This window comes from Hemitrygon akajei, chromosome 3 (genome assembly GCF_048418815.1).
Source record: "Hemitrygon akajei chromosome 3, sHemAka1.3, whole genome shotgun sequence".
NCBI lineage: Eukaryota > Metazoa > Chordata > Chondrichthyes > Myliobatiformes > Dasyatidae > Hemitrygon > Hemitrygon akajei.
In genome coordinates this window covers 47,166,541-47,186,488 of record NC_133126.1, presented here as the reverse complement: position 1 = coordinate 47,186,488, position 19,948 = coordinate 47,166,541, and the positions used below count along the sequence as shown (strand labels likewise).

General features: G+C 41.7%; 1 long non-coding RNA gene across 1 annotated transcript; it reads left to right on the top strand.

The window, feature by feature from the left end:
• The first annotated feature begins 1,037 nt into the window (after positions 1-1,037).
• LOC140723272 (uncharacterized) lies at positions 1,038-11,295 on the top strand. The gene is made up of 3 exons (XR_012097851.1): positions 1,038-1,087; positions 3,632-3,823; positions 10,803-11,295. It is a non-coding gene; the product is annotated as an uncharacterized lncRNA (long non-coding RNA).
• Positions 11,296-19,948: the final 8,653 nt, after the last annotated feature.

Here is a 19,948-nt window from a genome sequence, read left to right as displayed (position 1 = left end):
TGCTAAAGATAACGTATAAATGCAAACAGTTGTTATTTTCCCCTTGAGGTTAGGTAGTGGCTACGAGGATGCAAAGGAAATAATGCAAGATAAATTCTTCCCAGCACCCAAACATTTTGATTCCGACTCCCATTCACGTTCCAGTGTGTTGATCCATGGCCTCCTCTTGTGCCGGCAAGTGAAGTCCCACAGCCATTAATCACTCCTCGTATGATAAGCCTTTCATTCCCAGAATCATTCTCATGAACCTCCTCTGAACTCTCTCCAATGTCAGCACATCCTTTTTCAATTAAGAGGCCCGAACTGCTCATAATACTCTGTGTGAGGCCTCACTAGTGCCTTCTAAAGCCTCAGCATTGAATCCTTGCCTTTATATTCTAGTCTTCTCCAAATGAATGCATTTGCCTTCCTCACCACTGACTCAACCTGCAAGTTAACCTTCAGGAAATTCTGCATGAGGACTCCCAAGTCCCTTTGCACCTTTGATTTTTGAAATGTCTCCGTTTATTTATTCCATCTACCAAATTGCATCACCATACACTTCTTGTCACTGTATTCCATTTGCCACATCTTTGCTCATTCTCTTAATCTGCCCAACATCTTTAACAGCTTCACATGCCATTTAAGTCTCAACTGACCTTGAAATGGATACAAGGTACTTTGATGAAGAACTTACTGTACTGATTATAACTATCAATCCCTGATAGAGGTTCTTGCATATTTTTGGATACAATTAAATGAAAGGAGGCCTTCTTCCCTGTTGGTGCTTAATTGTCTTAATAATCACTTTAAAACCAGAAACAGAAGCTGTGGGAATTTCATGTAGTCTATCAAAACCAAATCTAAGAAGTTATCTACTGACTACTTTGAATGTGTGCCTGAAATAAGAAGTCAAAATTTTAAAACAAACTGCAATTGATGTAAAATGCCGTATGTTGTATTTATTGATCTATCTCTTCTGTTCAACAGATGTCAGCATAGAATCCACAGATGATGGGAGAAGACCACCCTTTCTTCAATTTTGTTACTCAGCCAATGGAAGGGACAGAACTTGACAGTTTGCAAGAAAGAAAATCACTGCTTACAGGTGGATTTTAAGCATTTCTTGGAAAGGCATATGAAAGTTTATTGTTATCCAGTTGTTCATCCAAATATTGTAAAATTTGTAAGAGATTTTGAAAAAGGTTATCTGTTTTGACTATACACACACACACACACACACACACACACACACACACACACACACACACACACACACACACACACACACACACACACACACATATACATACATAGAGAGAGACTTCAAAACAGTAATAAAATTAAGGGAGCTCATGGATTTAAAATGTATGGTCTTACATGGTTTGAATTGGACATTCCTAGAATATCTATATATTTATCATCTGTTTTGCAGGTAAACACAAACCTTCAAATAGATTGAATTTCGTTTCAGTTTCAGTTCAGTTTCTGGTTTCCTACAAGTTCTAAAAGCTGGGTAATGACTATTCCTATCCTTTCTGTTGGTAATATACTGTACATGAAAGAACTGACTAATTTAATCAGTAAACTAAAAAAGTCTCTAAGGCCCATTCAATTCAATAAGCTTACCTGTGCAATTCATGGTAAAGGTCAAAAATAGTCTGGAGTCCAACCAAAGCTCCGCTTATAATTTGTTTACCTCTTGTAAAATGTGCAAACATCAAATGGCCTCTGTGAGACACAACAGCTGCAGCAACAGGATCTATGCCATAGTTTGAGAGGGGGAAATTAAATCTAAAACATGGTCTAACGTTAGTTTAAGTCATCTACTGAACACAGTTATTGAAGGATGCACTTGGTCGTTCTGGGAAAGGTCTTTACTGACTGAAATATACTATATTTTTGACACTTCTGGACATGACACTTCAAATGTCATTAGTCAATATTTTCCTTTAGATCAATTCCATCAAGTCTTGTTTAGTATCTGGCTGTGAACATTGAGAAATAACTTTTTTTAAATTTTTACAAAAAATTGTCCTGAAATGCAGCAGAAAATTGACTTATTGCATTCAAATTGTAAAGAATTTGTTCAATCATCAGTACATAGGAATCTTGTCTATATTCCTTTCAGGTCTGCTAAAACAGCTGCACTAACATTGCAGCTTCAAGTTAGCTGTTATTAAAACATTTATATTGTGAATATTGTGAGTTAATATTGTGGATATTTAACAAATAGCACTATTTTCTATTTCCCTCGGGATGGGAGGTTCCAAGTTAATAACATCTAATTGGGTTTTAGTAAACAAAACCACCTTTCACAGTTTTGTAAAATTGTACACAATTTTGCACACAATATTGTACAATTTTTCCTTTCCTTTCCAGGACATTTGAGGTGTCCTCCTTCTTCAAAGAGTGGGGTATCCCTACCTCCACCATTGATGCTGCCCTCACCTGAACATCCTCCATTTCCAAAGCATCTTCCTGTCGCCTTGTCTCATTCTTACCTACCACACCATGAGCTTCCACGTCCCAACATATCATCCGCCACAACTTCTGCCATCTCCAAAGGGATCCTGCCACAAAACATACCTTTACTTTAAACCCCACCCACCCCGCATTCTGCAGGATTGCTCCCTTCGCGATTCCCTTTCCGTTCATCTCTCCCCACTAATCTCCCTTCCGACACTTAATCCCTGCAAGCAATCTGAGTGCCAGACCTACCCACTTACCTCCTCCCTCACCTGCATTCAGGGCCCCAAACCGTCCTTGCAGGGGAGGCAACACTACATCTGCGAATGTGCTGAGGTTGTCTGTTGCGTCTGGTGCTCCCCACGCAGCCTCCTCTACATAGGTGAGACCCGTCGTAAATCCAGGGACCGCTTTGTTGAGCACCTCTGCTCCATCCGCTAAAGGCCAAAATTCCCAGTGGCCATACGTTTTAATTCTGATTCCCATTCCCATTCCTGTTTTGACATGCCGGTCCATTAGATGTGCCAAGATGAGGCCACCTTCAGGATGAAGGAGCAACACATATTCAATCTGGATAGCCTCCAACCTGATGTCATGAATATTGATTTCTCCTTCTGGTAAAAAAAAATTCCCTCCCCTTTTCCTCTATTCTCCACTCTGGCCTTTTACCTCTTCTCTCCTATCTATCATTGTGTTGGCGCGTGGCCTAGTGGGCAAGGCATCAGACTAGTAACCTGAAGGTCACTGGTTCGAGCCTCAGCTGAGGCAGCGTGTTTGTGTCCTTGAGCAAGGCACTTAACAACACATTGCTCTGCGACGTCACCGGTGCCAAGCTGCATGGGTCCTAGTGCCCTTCCCTTGGACAACATCAGTGGCGTGGAGAGGGGAAGGCCTGCAGCTTGGGCAACTGCCGGTCTCCCTAACAACCCTGCCCAGGCCTGCGCCCTGGAAACTCCAGGCGCAGATCCATGGTCTCTCAAGACCGACGGATGCCACCTATCTATCATTACCACCTGGTCCCTTCCCCCTTCCCTTTCACTTACGGTCCACTCTCCTCCTATCAGAAGCCTTCTTCTCCAGCCCTTGACCTTTCCCACCCACCTGACTTCACCTATCACCTTCCAGCTAGCCTCGTTCCCCTCCCCAAACCTTTTATTCCAATGTCTTCTCCCTTCCTTTCCAGTCTCAAAGAAGGGCCTCAGCTCAAAATGTCGGCCGTCTACATAGATGCTGCCTGACCTGCTGAGCACCTCCCTCTGCCAGCATTGTGTGTGCGTTGCTTTGGATTTCCAGGTCCGCTGAATCGTGGCTGAAAGAAGACTTTAGTTGGGAGCTTAACACTCAAGGACACACATTGTGGCAGAAGGACAGGCAGGTAGGCAGAGGGGGTGGCATGGCTTTGTTGGTAACAAATGAAATCAAATCCTTAGAAAGGGGTGACATCACACCAGGAGATGCAGAACCCTTGTGAGTAGAGTTAAGAAACTACAAAGGTAGAAAGACCCTGATGGGAATTATATACAAGCCATCGAACAGTAGCCAGGAAGTGGGCTACAGATTACAAAGTGAGAAAGAAAATACATGTCAAAATGGCGTTACAACAGTCATGGGGATTTTAATACGCAGGTAGATTGGGAAAGTCAGGTTGGTGTTGATGCTGGATCCTAAGAGAGGGAATTTGTAGAATGTCTACTAGATGGTTACACCCAAGGTACACAACACAGGAGACTGGGTGATAGTCAGGAAGGGGAAAGGGTTTAAAGACCCAGTGCAGAGTACCCGGGGGTCCATCCCCCTCAATACTTTGGATGCCGTCAGGGGTGTGACCTAACAGAGGAAAGACCCAGTGGGTGGGTTTCTGACACTGACTCTGCCTCTCTTTCTTAGAAGGGAAGAGGGGAGAGAAGACATGTTGTGGTAATAGGAGATTTGTTAGTTAGGGGAACGGACAGGAGGTTCTGTGGGTGAAAACAAGATTTCTGGATGGTATTTTGCCTCCTGGGTGCCAGGGTCCAGGATATCTTGAATTGAGTCCTCAGCATTCTTAAGTGGGAGGGTGAACAGCCAGAAGTCGTGGTCCATGTAGGTACCAATGACATAGGTAGGATGAGAGACGAGGTTCTGCATGGGGAGTTCAGGGAATTATGTGCTCAGTCAAAGGTCAGGACCTCCAGGATTGTGATCTCAAGATTGCTACCTGTGCCACGTGTTAGTGAGGCTAGAACTAGGAAGATTATACAGCATAACACGTGGCTAAGGAGTTGGTGTAGGAGGGAGGGCATAAGATTTTTGGATCATTAGTTTCTCTTCCAGGGAAGGTGGGACGGTACAGAAGGGACAGTTGGCACCTGAATTGGAGGGGGCTAATATCCTAGTGGGAAGGTTTGTTAATGCTGCATGGTGCGGTTTAAACTAGAGTTGCAGGGGGATGGGAACCAGAGTGCCAGAACAGTTAGTGGAGAGGTTGTGGAGACAGAACTCAGACAAAGTTAGGAATCAGAAGGTTGAGCATGGTGTGACTAGTGTCCAGAGCTGAAGATGTGGTGGCTGGTTTACAAAGGCAATGTGTAGTGAGGAGAGGCAGTTGACAGGGCAAAACTGCAGCCAACAGGATGAGTGGCAACATAAAAGGAGGGCAAAATGGAAAAGGGTGAACACAGGACTGAAGGTGTTATATTTGAACGCACAGTATAAGGAATAAGGTCGATAAACTTGCAGCACAGTTGCAGGTTGGCAGGTATGATGTTGTAGGCATCACTGAATCATGGCTGAAAGAAGATTATAGCTGGGAGATTAGTGTCCAAGGATACGCATTGTACCAAAAGGACAGATAGGAAGACAAAGGGGGTGGGGAACATATTGCTATGTTGGTAAAAAATGAAATCAAATCATTAGAAAGAGGTGGCATAGGGTCAGAAGGTGTTGAATCTCTGTGGGCAGAGCTAAGGAATTGCAAAGGTAAAAAGATGCTGATGAGAGTTAAATACAGATCCCCAAACAGTAGTAAGGATGTGGCCTACAAATTACAATGAGAGATAGAAAATGCACGCAAAAAAGGGCAAGGTTGCAACAGTCATGGGGGATTTCAATACACAGGTAGATTGGGAAAACCAGGTTGGTGCTGGATTCCAGGAGGGGGAATTTCTAGAGTGCCTACGAGATGACTTTTGGGAGCAGCATGTGATTGAGCCCATGATGGGATCAGCTATTCTGGATTGAATGTTATGTAATGATCTGAATTTGATTAGGGAGCTTAAGGCAAAGGTACTCTTAGGAGGCAGTGATCATACTATGATAAAATTCAACCTGCAATTTGAGAGGGAGAAGCTAAAATCAAATGTATCAGTACTATTGTGGAGTAAAGGGACTTACAGAGGCATGAGAGAGGAGCTGGACAAAGTTGCTTGGAAGAGGACACTATCAGGGACGACAGTGGAATAGCAATGGCCGGAGTTTATGGTGCCAATTCAGAAGGCGCAGGATAGAGACATCACAAAAAGTAAGTATTCTAAAGGCAGAATGATGCAACCATGCTGACAAGGGGAGTCAAAGCCAACATAAAATCAAAAGAGGTGGCATATAATTGAGCAAAAACTGGTGGGAAGTTAGTGGAATGGAAAGGTTTAAAAAAAAAACAACTGAAGGCAACTAAAAAAGATATAAGAAAGGAAAAGAAGTATGAAGGTAAGTTAGCCAATGATATCAAAAAGAATACCAAAATGTTGTTTTTTTAGATATATAATGAGTAAAAGAGAGGCCAGGGTAGTTATCAGACCACTGGAAAATGAGGTGGGAGAGGTAGTAATGGGGGTCAAGGAAATGGCAGATGAACTGAATCAGTATTTTACATCAGTCTTCATTCACTGTGGAAGTCACTAGCAGTATGCCAGAAGTCTGAGAGTGTCAGGGGACAGAAGTGAGTGCGGTTGCTATTATTAGCGAGGAGGGGATTGGGAAGCTGAAAGTTCTGAAGGTATATAGGTCACCTGTACTAGATGGACAGGGTTCTGAAGGATGTAGGTGAAGCGACTGTGGAGGCATTAGTAATGATCTTTCAAGGATCACTAGATTCTGGCACAGTGTACTTACAGATCAGAGATTTTTTTATTCGATGTTACCTACTTTTCCAATTTCATAGCCTCTCCGACTCATATGTTTTGGTCTTGCTCTCTTTTGGAAAAATTTTGGAAATATATTTTTGATACATTCTCTACAGTTTTGCACATTGATTTATGACCTCATCCTATCACTGCAATTTTTGGCTAACCAATGATTGATCTGCCCTCTGCAGCTTGGCAGATGATTGCATTTGCTACTTTAATGGCTAGAAGATCTATTTTATTGAATTGGAAAGAGGTGAATCCTCCAACTACATCTCAATGGTTTTCTCAAACCATATCCTGTTCAAATTTAGAAAAAATTAAAAGTGGTACCTTTGATCCCTCGGTTAAATTTGAAGAAACTTGGAGGCCTTTTATTCAATATTTTCATGGAATGTAATTTGACCTTTTCTGATTCCTTTATATTATTCATTAATTTGAGTAGAGGAGCGGAGGTGATGACACTAATTTTTTTTTTATGTAATAGAATAGCCCAGCTTTTTTTTAGTTTAGGTTTTAGTTGTGTTTAGTTTAGTTTACTTTGTTTTTGATTTTTCAATTTGGGTTTTTTTCCCATCATTTTATTTTATTTGTATCTTGTTTATATCAAGGGTATGGGAGGTCTATAATATTGGTGTTACCTATAGTTTTTACTCGTGTTAATTGCCAACAATGTAATCTCACTCCTTTTGTACTATTATGACTGTTATGTACTTGTTTTTGAAAAATTAAATAAAAAGATTGAAAAAGAAAAGATTCTGGCATAGTTTCAGAGGACTGTAAAATTGCAAAAGTCACTCCACTCTTCAAGAAGGAGGGAGCCAGAAGAAATAAAATTATATGCCAGTTAGCTGACCTAAATGTTTGGGTAGATGTTGGAGTCGATTATTAAGACTGAGGTTTCGGGGCACTTTGACGTGCATGGCACAATAGGCCAAAGTCAGCATAGTTTCCATAAGAGAAAATCTTGCCTGACAGATCTGTTGGAATTCTTTGAGGAAATGACGAACAGGATAGACAAAGCGATGCTGTGCACTTGGGTTTTCAGAAGACTTTTGACAAAGACTGATGGGACTGAAGGCTGACAAATCCCCAGGTCCGGATGGTCTGCATCCTAGGGTACTAAAGGAGGTGGCCCTGGAAACTGCGGATGCATTGGTAATCATTTTCCAATGTTCCTTAGATTCAGGATCAGTTCCTGAGGATTGGAGAATGGCTAATGTTATCCCACTTTTTAAGAAAGGAGGGAGGGAGAAAACAGAGAACTATTGACCTGTCAGCCTGACATCGGTGGTGGGGAAGATGCTAGAGTCCATTATTAAGGATGAAATAGTGACATATCTAGATAGCAGTGATAGGATTGGGCCAAGCCAGCATGGATTTACCAAGGGTAAATCATGCTTGACTAATCTGTTGGAGTTTTTTGAGGATGTAACCAGGAAGTTAGATGGGGGAGATCCAGTGGATGTAGTGTACCTCGATTTTCAGAAGGCATTTGATAAGGTCCCACATAGGAGATTGGTGGGTAAAATCAAAGCTCAGGGCATCGGGGGGAAGACATTGACATGGATAGAAAACTGGTTGGCAGATAGAAAGCAAAGGGTAGCGGTGAATGGGTGTTTCTCGGAATGGCAGGTGGTGACTAGTGGGGTGCCACAGGGCTCGGTGTTGGGACTACAGCTGTTTACAATTTATGTCAACGATTTAGATGAAGGCATTGAAAATAACATCAGCAAATTTGCTGATGATACTAAGCTGGGTGGCAGGGTGACATGTGATGAGGATGTTAGGAGAACTCAGGGTGACTTGGATAGGCTGGGTGAGTGGGCAGATACTTGGCAGATGGTGTTTAATGTGAATAAGTGTGAGGTTATCCACTTTGGGAGTAAGAACAGGAAGGCAGATTATTATCTGAACGGTGTAGAGTTAGGTAAGGGAGAAATATAAAGAGATCTAGGAGTCCTTGTTCATCAGTCACTGAAGGTGAATGAGCAAGTGCAGCAGGCAGTGAAGAAGGCTAATGGAATGTTGGCCTTTATTACAAAGGGAATTGAGTACCAGAGCAAGGAAATCCTCTTGCATTTGTACAGAGCCCTCGTGAGACCACACCTGGAGTATTGTGTACAGTTTTGGTCTCCAGGGTTAAGGAAGGACATCCTGGCTGTAGAGGAAGTGCAGCGTAGATTCACGAGGTTAATTCTTGGGATGTCTGGACTGTCTTACACAGAGAGGTTAGAGAGACTGGGCTTGTACACGCTGGAATTAAGGAGATTGAGAGGGGATCTGATTGAAACATATAAGATTATTAAGGGATTGGACAAGATAGAGGCAGGAAATATGTTCCAGATGCTGGGGAGAGTCCAGTACCAGAGGGCATGGTTTGAGAATAAAGGGTAGGTCATTTAGGACAGAGTTAAGGAAAAACTTCTTCTCCCAGAGAGTTGTGGGGGTCTGGAATGCACTGCCTCGGAAGGTAGTGGAGGCCAATTCTCTGGATGCTTTCAAGAAGGAGCTAGATAGGTATCTTATGGATAGGGGAATCAAGGGATATGGGGACAAGGCAGGAACTGGGTATTGATAGTAGATGATCAGCCATGATCTCAGAATGGTGGTGCAGGCTCGAAGGGCCGAATGGTCTACTTCTGCACCTATTGTCTATTGTCTAAAGTGCTGTACATGAGGCTGCTTAGCAAGATAAGAGCCAATGGCATTCCAGGAAAGATACTAGCATGGATAGGAGATTGGTTGATTGGCAGGAGGCAAAAAGTGGGAATAAGGGACATTTTTCTGATAAGCTGGCAGTGACAAGTGGCATTCTGCAGGGGATGGTGTTGGGACCACTTCTTTTTACATTATATGTCAAAGATTTGATGACCGAATTGATGGCTTTGTGGCTAAGTTTGCAGATGATATGAAAGCAGGTAATGCTGAGGAAGCAGGGAGGTTGGACAAGAAAAACATATTCGGAGAATGGGTAAAGAAGTGGCAGATGGAAAATGTATGGTCATGTATTTTAATAGAATGAATAAAAGCATGGACTATTTTCTAAATGTGGAGAAAATTCAAAAATCCAAGGTGCAAAGGCCTTGGGAGACCTCGTGCAGTATTCCCTGAAGGTTAACTTACAGGTTGAGTCAATGGTGAGGAAGGCAAATGCAATGCTAGCATTCCTTCCAAGAGGACTAGAATATAAACAAGGGTGTAATGCTGAGGCTTTATAAGACAATCATTTAGAACATATATGTCAAACTCAAGGCCCGCGGTGGAATTATCTTTGGCCCGCGAGATAATATCTAATTACTATTAAAGCTGGCCCCAGTAATCGAAGCGCCTATGGCGTATGATATGGCTAATGCTGAGTTTATTCAGGTACCAGGTTTTCAGGGTTTTTAGTGTTTATTCGGCAGTCTTGCTTGGCAGACTTCTTCATAAGAAACGGAATTTGTAAAATGAAACACTTTGTAGTTATAGCAGAGACTGAGACACATGAGAACAGGCTGAAAAAACGGAGGCAACAAAAGCTGCGTTCGCACGCGTCCGACTGATCAGGCTCGCATGAAGCTGCATTTTGCTCAATCCGGCCCGTGACCTAAAATGAGTTTGACACCCCTGATTTAGAATGAAGATGAAGAGTTATTTCTTTAGCCAGAGGGAGGTGAATCTGTGGAATTTGTTGCCACAGGCAGCTGTGGAATCCAAGTCATTGGGTGCATTTAAGGCAAAGGTTGACAGGTTTTGATTAGTCAGAGTGTGAAAGGTTACAGGCAGGAAAGTGGGATGAGAGGGAAATGGATCAGCTATGATGAAATGGCAGAACAGACTAGATGGGCTGAATGGTCTAGTTTTTCTCCTATGTCTTTAGGTCTTATGTGGAGGGACAAGTAGTGTTGAGGAAGCAGAACGTCTGCTGAAAGCCTTAGACAGATTAGGAAACTGGGCAAAGAAGTGGGAGATGGAATATGGTGTAGGAAAGTGTATGGTCATGCACATTGGTAGAAGGAATAAATGCATATATTGTTTTCTAAACAGGGAGAAAATACAGAAATCAGAGGTGTAAAGGAACTTGGGAGTCCTCATGCAAGATTCCTCAAAGGTTAACTTGCAGGTTGGGTCTGTGGTAGGGAAGGTGGAATCTTAGCATTCATTTCAAGTGGACTAGAATATAAAAGCAAGGGCTGAATTCTAAGTCTTGGAGTGTTGTTGGCAGTGATATCCCTTTTTCTACCTTTGATATCTCTTTTTTCTCTTTTTAAGTTTCTTTTGAAGACCCTGACCTGGAATTACACACTGACGTCAGTTCTTTGTGGAAATCAGACCCGCTGTCAGGGCCTCATGATTGGATGCTTTTTGATACCCAAGGATACGGCCTGGAAGACTAGTGTGCCTTCATGTTTCTGGGATTTCGTGGTTCTGGGGATGCGCTGATTTTAGGCCGGTACCACTGACTGAGGCGTCGCAGAAGAACACAGAACATTGGGAGCAGCCGTGGGCTGTGTGTCCAGAGACCTGAGCCTCTCTGGGCTCAGAGTTCAAAAAAAGCAACACAACAGACTTTTAACATCATAAAATCAGCAACTTGTTTGCTATGTTTCCCCTCTGGCTGTGAAATGAGGACACTTCTTTTTCCCTTATTACGGAAAGGGAGAGCCTGTGGTATGTCAAATTACCAGGTGAGTGAGTAGTCTTTGGGGTACTGCAGATCTGTGTCTTTATTGATGCTTTGCTGCCTGCTTCAGTGCTTGGTAGGGAGCACCGATGCTTTTTTTTAATGTGGGGGGGGGTAGTTGCATTGTTGCTGCTTATGCATGGAAGGTGGGAGCTGGGGGGGGGGTGGCTTTGGGGTCCTAACGTTTAACTGTCATTCATTCTTTGGGGCACCCCTCTGTTTTCTTGATGTTTGTGAAGAAAAAGAATTTCAGGATGTATATTGTATACATTTCTCTGACATTAAATGTACCTATTGAAACCTATTGTTTTGTGCCTCTTATCTAAGAAAGAATGTACTGATAATGGAGGGGGTCCAGAGAAGGGTTACAAAAATGATCGCAGGACTGAAAGGGTTAATGTATGAGGTGCTCTGGTCCTATACTCGCTGCAGTTTAGAAGAGTGAGGGAGGGATCTCATTGAAATCTACTGAACATTGAAAGGCCCAGACAGAGTGGATGTGGAGAGGATGTTTGTTATAGTGGGGGAGCTTAGGACCAGAGGGCACAGCTCAGAATAGAAGGACATCCTTTAGAACAGAGATAAGGAGGAATTTCTTTAGCCAGAGGATGGTGAATCAATGACATTCATTGCCACAGACAGCTGTGGAGGTCAATTCATTGGCTACCTTTAAAACAGAAATTGACAGGTTTTTGAGTAGTAAGAATGTCACGCCAAAGATTACAGGTCCTCATGCATATGGAGGAGGTAAATAATACATTTAATTCAAGGAAAAGGCAAGAGTATGGGGTTGAGAGGGATAATAAATCAGCCGTGATATAATGGCTCTGCCTGCTAGATGGACCGAATGTCCTCATTCTGCTCCTTTGTCTTATGGTCTTCTAACTGAATAAATTCTCCAGTGGACTGTAAGATAACAGAACTACTAAAGTTTCTCAAATCTATTTTACCTTTTAAAAAAATATTAAATTTGCAAGTAGCTTTAGAACTGGCCACAAGTTTCAATAGTGGAAGCAATAGTGGATTTATAAACCAGAACACAAGGATTGCCTGATAATACAATGGTAAGAATGGTTCCAGCAAGTTTGTACACTGTGGGATGATTAGTGTGCTTGGTTGCACACTAATCATCATTTGTATGACTCTCCAGCTTTCATCAAATAGCGAGCACAATGTGCATTTTATAGGCTGTCCCTGGGTAATGAATGTGTTCCATTTTGATCTACGTCCACAAGTCAATTTCATCCGTAGTTTCGATAAATCACTCAATTATGGCAGTCACATCTCCACATTTTGTAAGGAATGGCATCAAAAGCACATACGACTGATAAGAAAAACAATTAGTAAACCAGAGAAAGTAAACTGTACCATTCAGAGAATGAACATATGTACATTTGGCAGAATTTGAGATTTGAATTTAAAAATATTATGGAAGCTGTATGTAGGGATTGTCTATAAGTTGGGTGTTCTTAATCTAGGGATGGCCAGTAATTGCTACTGACCCATCCAGATATGCACAACTTTAGAAGGATACAAAACAGATTATCTGTGGGTACAATATTTAACAAATTGCATAAATCTGGTATGTTTTAAAACTTCTTTTGCTCTGATATTGTTTGTTTGATGTTAAGCTGTTCCAAGAGTTGAACATCTCTCCTGGTGTTCTTTGCATATTTTCATGATTTGATGTCTTTTTGGTTTAAATAAATGCATGATACACGCTTTTGTAAGTAAAAGATTAGCTTGCACTATATGTGGTAGTTTATCTCTTGCCATTTGGCAATTTATATATGTCCAGGTGGTATGACAGACTGTATGTATTCTCTTGAGCTGTTTAGAATGTGACATTTGCTCAGCAACCAGATGTTATTTGTACTGAAGTTCAAATCATTTTATGTTGATCCTGCATACAAAGATTCAACTGAAACCACTACACGATAATAGAACAGAGTGATTTGTCAACATTTAACTATTAATCGTGTACTGCTTCATCGTCAAATAAATGCAGCTTTCAAAATGTTGTTTCAAATATATTTCAAGTTAAATCATTTTTCCTTAAAGTAAAGGTACAGATGCCTATTAAATGTTCAACAATTCCAGGACAAATTAGTAAGCTGAATAGTTTGGGTCTTCTCTAACTTAATGCAGCTCTTCCCTAAAATTAAATTGGTCATTGGTAGGAGAGGCCCTTTCCTAGGTGATCATTGTTTTCCCACTTAAAACTGAGACCTGCAGGATGGCTTAGAATCCATTTCACATTGGTCTGTTGGACCCTTTTAACAAAAACAATGGTGTTAGGTTGATAATAAGCAGTCTTCTCCACTCACAGCAGCCTCTCCAGGAAGGTACTGTCGTGGCATATTGAGTGGGAACTACAGGATTTAAATTCGAGATGACGAAGTAGCACTGCTCTGTCTCCAAGTCACTTGGTATGTAATCTGGTGAATGATTCTCCGGTAACTAATGTAAGCTATTGTACAATGAAATTCAAATTTGCTCAGCAGCGTAAACTATGAGTAAGGCCCAATTGATGAAAGCAATTTTACTGAAGTTACTTGAAGAAAGCTCACAAATAGCCATTGAACACTGTAAAACCAAATTACAAGTTGGAGTGGGAGTTACCAAATTTCAGGTTATATTTATATAGTTAGATATCTCCCGATATGTAGACTATTCACTCACAATGATACTTACGGTGAACTGGATCATAGCAAGCAAGCTGAAATGAGGAGAAGCTATTTTGCTTATTCTTTGCCTTAAAGGGTATTGGTTAAAAATGTTGAGAGAAAATTTAAAGGCTATATGAAGAGAACAAGAGTAAGTTCTAAGGTTAGGTATCTATACTTTGCTGTAGCAAATTAAATACTGCACGTTGAAGTGTACAGACTGGTAGTCACTGGATTTAATAAAATCTAAAAACAAATACACAGTGATAGTATTAGTCAAATTCAATGAAAAGCTTGGAACAAGAAATGAATCTAGTTTAAAACTAATTTTCAAATATATTGTGACATTGAATCATTTATTGCATGTTGAATTTTTTTTGGAGAGCTGGAAAGAAACGTTTCTATCCTCATGGTGGTTGGGGAACTTGAACATCAAAAAAACCCAGATCAGAATCTGTTGGGCAGCTTTGGTCATTGGGCATTATGGTCATTGGGCATTATGGTCGCTGGGCATTATGGTCATTGGGCAGTTATGGTCGTTGGGCATTATGGTCGCTGGGCAGTTGTGGTCATTGGGCAGTTACGGCTGTTGGACAATTATAGTTGTTGGACAGTTATATTCACCATCTGGAGCACACAGTCCTCCAGTCTGAAACTCGCTTTGACAAGCAGGTTTACAAGTTTAATAATTCACCTCACGGAGGGATGCAGCTTCATTCCCCACCATGATTCAAACCTGGAGCCCAATGGCAGGGGAAAAATAGCACAAAGGCACCTGTGCCCTCATGAATAGAGTATCAATATTGTAATAGTACTTTTTTTGTAATGACACTGCTTTCTTTTCATAATAAATACTGGAAGCTCATTAAGCTTAAGTAACCTAATTCTAATAAACCGCAGTCAGTCATTCTGCAAGCAACAATTTGCTGCAATCCGCTTTTACAATCAATATGTTCTACTCTGTGCATTACTTTGCTGGTTTTCTGTGTCACGCCCATTAAGTACACAAAGTATCAGTCAACTTTGTTCTCTATTTGTGGGAAGCATTTATCAGATAGAGGAGTCAAGGGAGAACTATACACTGGTAGTATTGTTTGACTGATCTGAAGTTCATCAGCATCCCTGTGGTAAATGAGTGATGCGCACATTCACCTTGGTCAAAAAGGTCAGAGGCCTGAGATGACTTGCTGTGTTAGTACTCACTGAAACAAAACTGTCCCAGAGAATATACTGGGAACCAGCCATGTTTTCTTTCTTATGCAGAGACACAAAATATTTCATGGGTATACACATGTTCAGAAACTCTGCATAAAAGCAGTAGTGAATGACTGACAAGATTGAATCATTCTTTGTCTTGCAGAAGTGGGAACATGTGTCAGCTGTCACTGCATCTGCTAATAGTAGATGTGACAGGCTTCAGCCCCTAAGCAACAGATTGCAGGTCCTAATTCTAAAAATCTTTGACTTTTATACGAAACAAGGGAATTTAAAATAGAGGGAACACGCTACCATTTCCCCAAACAGTAGCACATTTAAGATAGGCAGCAAAGGTAAATTCTGTAACCTTTATTCAACTGTCTAGTGAATACTCTACCAGACATCCACACCAACAAAAACTTGCTTCAAAATGTCACACTAGCTTATAGGGATTTGGAAGCATTGTCCTGCATTTTCAGGTCAGATACATCTCTATTTTGGCAGAACTTACTTTAATATCTTCTATAAACACAAAAACAAATGATTCTTCTTTTGAAAGGAGAGTCAATGAATCCCTTACACCCAATATGGTTTTAAATAATCCTGCCTTTACAAATATTTATTTCAAATAAGAATCAATGTCTTAAGAGCAAACCCAGTTGAAATAGAATATATTTACAAGAGGCTAATTTAAAAACTGTGATAGCTTTGGCTTGGCAGTTTTACAGTGCTTGTGATTGTTTTGTTACTCAGCCTGCTGCCTTGTGGCTACACTTTTTCAGGCTTAGATAAATTAATTTCCCTAAAACGTAAAAGAAAGAGACCAATTCCCTACTTTTCACTACATTTGTTAATGTTACTATGAATTACTCTTACAAAAAAATTGAACTTAGAGCAGCAGTTTTTTGCTGTGCTGTGGGAAATTACAAAACTTTTGTGTATTTTTATAGGGAAGGAACAATCAAAGCTGGCAGAGCACAAATGAAAATGGACACAAAGACTTGACTACAAATAAAAATAGTCATGAATAAGAAGCTACATTTATCCAGTGACCACGTGTTAAATATTGCATTTAAAGATGCAAGAACGGCAAGAGTAGAAACAAAGTGTTCAATAAATTAACTGTGCAATTTGGAAAGGATTAATATAAATGACTATCTCTGGCATCTTTCAAGGTTAGTTTTGGAAGGAATATGCGACAACAGAACAGCAGAAAGCAGAACAGGGGCCTTGCATGCTGCTGGAAAAAGAGTCAGATTTGGCAAGAAAAATAATTTAACATTTTTTCTTCAGATATCCTACATTTCACAGAAGCTGTCAATTACTTCCTGTGATTGATGGCAGCTTTCCAACATTCATGATATTTTGATCTTCTATTGAATTATACTCTGTAGATTTCAATTTAGTCAGATTTAGTCTCCACTTTTCATTTTTCTTTTATGTTAGAGAACAAGTTCCCAAGCTTTTATTCAGGTTGATGACTATTGATTTTAGGGACTTTTCAGAAAAAGATTTTGACACGCAGTAAAACTCTTGGCGAGAGGTAGGTTAAGTAGTGAGAGATGTAGAGATTCAGGGAAGACAATTCCAGAAATCAGGCTGAAGGTCTGAAGATCAGCCACAGTGAAGGAATTGGGGTTGCATCATGGGACAAATTGAAAGCAGATTTGAGGGCCAAGAAAAATTTTTGAATAAGCACTGCAATAAAGGCTAGCAAGGTAACACTTTAGGTGGTGAAAGCGACTGAGAATAAATCAGAATTAGGATCTGAAAACCGGATGGAACTTTTTTGTGGAAATTCAAAAAACAGCTGGAAGTTTATAAATAGTTAATTCTAAAGGTAATAAACTGTGATACATAAGAACATAATAAATAGGAGTAGGAGCCGGCCAATCAAGCCTGCCCTGCCATTCAATAAGATCATGGCTGATCTGTCTGTAAACTCCGCTCCATCTACCTGTCTTTTCCCCATAACCTTTAATTCCCTTACTTTGTAAAAATCTATCTAACTGTATCTTAAATATATTTAGTGAAGAAGCCTCAACTGCTTCCCTGGGCAGAGAATTCCACAGATTCACCACTCTCTGGGAAAAACAGTTTCTCCTCATCTCTGTCCTAAATCTTCTCCCCTGAATCTTGAGGCAATGTCCCCTAGTTCTAGTCTCACCTACCAATGGAAACAACTTTCCTACCTCTATCTTGTCGATCCCTTTCAAAATTTTGTATGTTTCTATAAGATCCCTTCTCATCCTTCTGAATTCCAGAGATTATAGTCACAGACTACTCAATCTCCCCTCATAAGTTAACCCCTTCATCTCTGGAATCAACCTGGTGAACCTCCTCTGCACTGCAACAATACCATTTGATTTAAACGTGGGAGTAAACAGTCTTGGTGTTCGTGATATGGAGGCCGATCTCCAGTACACTTCAACAGAGAAATACACTAGGAATAAAGGTGTAAGTGCAAAGCCAAAAATTGAACTAGTCATAAACTAGTTATTTATGATAACCTAAATAACACTAATTTACTGACAGATCTTTTGGGTAAAATTGTGTCTACTAACTCAAGATAGAGTTGAAACCTGGACACTGCAGACAATTTGTATTGTAGGGTAGTTTAATAGGTGGAAATATATGCATAATTCACAACCACCGACATCGAGTTGGTGTGTTCATTTTAAGAGGCTGGTCCGACGTGGTGACATAATGATGTGAAGATTTTCTGATAGCAATTTACGTTCTGTGTTTGGTGGAGAATAAAGGAGTGGTGTGGCTTCCTTAAACTTAAACACATCTGCCATTATATTTGCAAAAACTACATTGGCTCTAGGGTGATTTCGGAGTTATTCAACACGTCGGCCAACACAGTCGCCTTGAAACTGCCAGAGGTTTGCTGTTGCTTAGTTTGTTCAAGCTGATGCCTAATTTGTGCTGTGGAAAATCTCACGGACAGCACCAGATACAACACCTGCCTGAACACCGTAAGTATGGCATGCTGAAAGCTCACCTAATGCAGACTTCTAAACTATTGGAGTCCGAACACACTGAACAGTTGCTCTCCCTGCCTGGCCTGGGGGATGCTAGGCCTTCAGAGCTAATGGACCACGTACTGTCTCTCCTAGGAAATCACCACCCTTGTTTTAGTTTTAAAGAACTCTTCATGCAGCAAATGCCCTGAGCAAATTTGCATAGCCCTAATACACCCATGAACGACTATAGGGAGTTTGCTAAAATGGGTGATAGTCTGTACTCAGCCGGGCAGAGGTGCGCAGTTCCTCCCCCTTTCCCTGCCTCAGTAAGCCCGCTCAGCAGGGTCTCCAACACACATGCGCCTGTGGCTGCAAGACAGACATCGCCGGGTCTGTGCTTTTACCACTCTCGCTTTGGTACGAATGCCAGGAAGTACCAACCACATTGCAGTTCTGACAGTGCCAGTGCACTGGGACATCACAGGTTTGTGAACACCGTGGGTTCAGCTGCCAGGGTCGTCTACTGTTCATTATGGGCACCCTTTCAGGGCAACGCTTCTTGTGTGACACGGGTGCTCAAGTGAGTGCGCTGCCAACATCACCTATTGATCAGAAGGCAAAGAGTGATGAAACGTCACTGGAGGCCAACGATGGGAGCAGGATCTGGAGTCACGGACTCAATGGGTGACACACTGTGCTTCAGTGGGCATCATTAGACACGGAATTTCATCCTAGCTAAAGTGGTTAGACCTCTGCTCGGTACATATCTCCTGTGTGCCCTGTTGATTTATCTTAACTGCTGGCTTGTGGATGTCAAGGACTTTGGGTCGGTACCCTGCTTCCCCAGTGAGGTCTCCGCAATGACACTGTCAGGTGCACACACCACCACATGAGTTTACTTGCCTGCTGGGTGAATTTCCAAACCTCACCCAGTGCACATTCTCCACTACAGACACAAAACATGGGCTGGAGCACCACCATTTCACAACTGACCTGCTGGTCCATGCCCACACACGTAGACTGGACTCAAAAAATCTGGCAACCACGAAGGCTGAGCTTGCCAACTGGAAAGGCTTGGCATTGTATTCCAATCAAATAGCCCCTGGGCTTTGCCCCTCCACATAGACCCCAAGTCTAATGTTGGTTGCCACCCATGCAACGATTACTGTTGCCTCAATGAAGTCACCACCCAATTGTTACCAGGTTCCACACATCCAAGACTTTTTGACATGTTCAGCTGGAAAGTAAATAGTTGTCAGAGTTGATTTAGGGGCTACTATCAGGTTCCTGTGTGTGCAGAAGACATTCCCAAAATGGCTGCGATAACCCCGTTTGGCCTCTGATTTTCTGTGCATGCCGTTTGGGCTGAAAAATGCAGCACAGACTTTCCAAAGGCTGATGGATTCTGTACTAAAAGACATAGGTCTTTTTAATTTACCTGGATGTCATACTTGTCGCCAGTGCATCCAAATCCGAATGTGTATCACATTCCACACACTTTCTCAGCCAACGCCACACACTACTAAAAAAGGTTTTTAGGTATGGTGAATTTCTGTCACCACTTCATTCTGCAAGCTGCTGTATAGTGCCCTTAAGGGCAATGCCCCTAATTGCGTGCTAGGCTGGTCAGCGGACGTGACCAGAGCATTTGATGACACCAAAGGAGCTCTCTCCACGTGACCCTTCTGCCACACCCACTCCCTAATGCACCTATAGCCATTACTACTGAAGCTCGGTGCACAAAGTTGGTTGGAGGTGTGTGGCAGCCGCTTGCCTTCTTCAGCCACGAGCTGTCCTGAAAGGAAGTACACGTTTGACTGTGAACTTCTCAGTCTCTATCTGGCTGTCTGCCATATTTGTTTTCTACTAGTGGGTTGCCATTTCACAGCGTTCATTGACCAC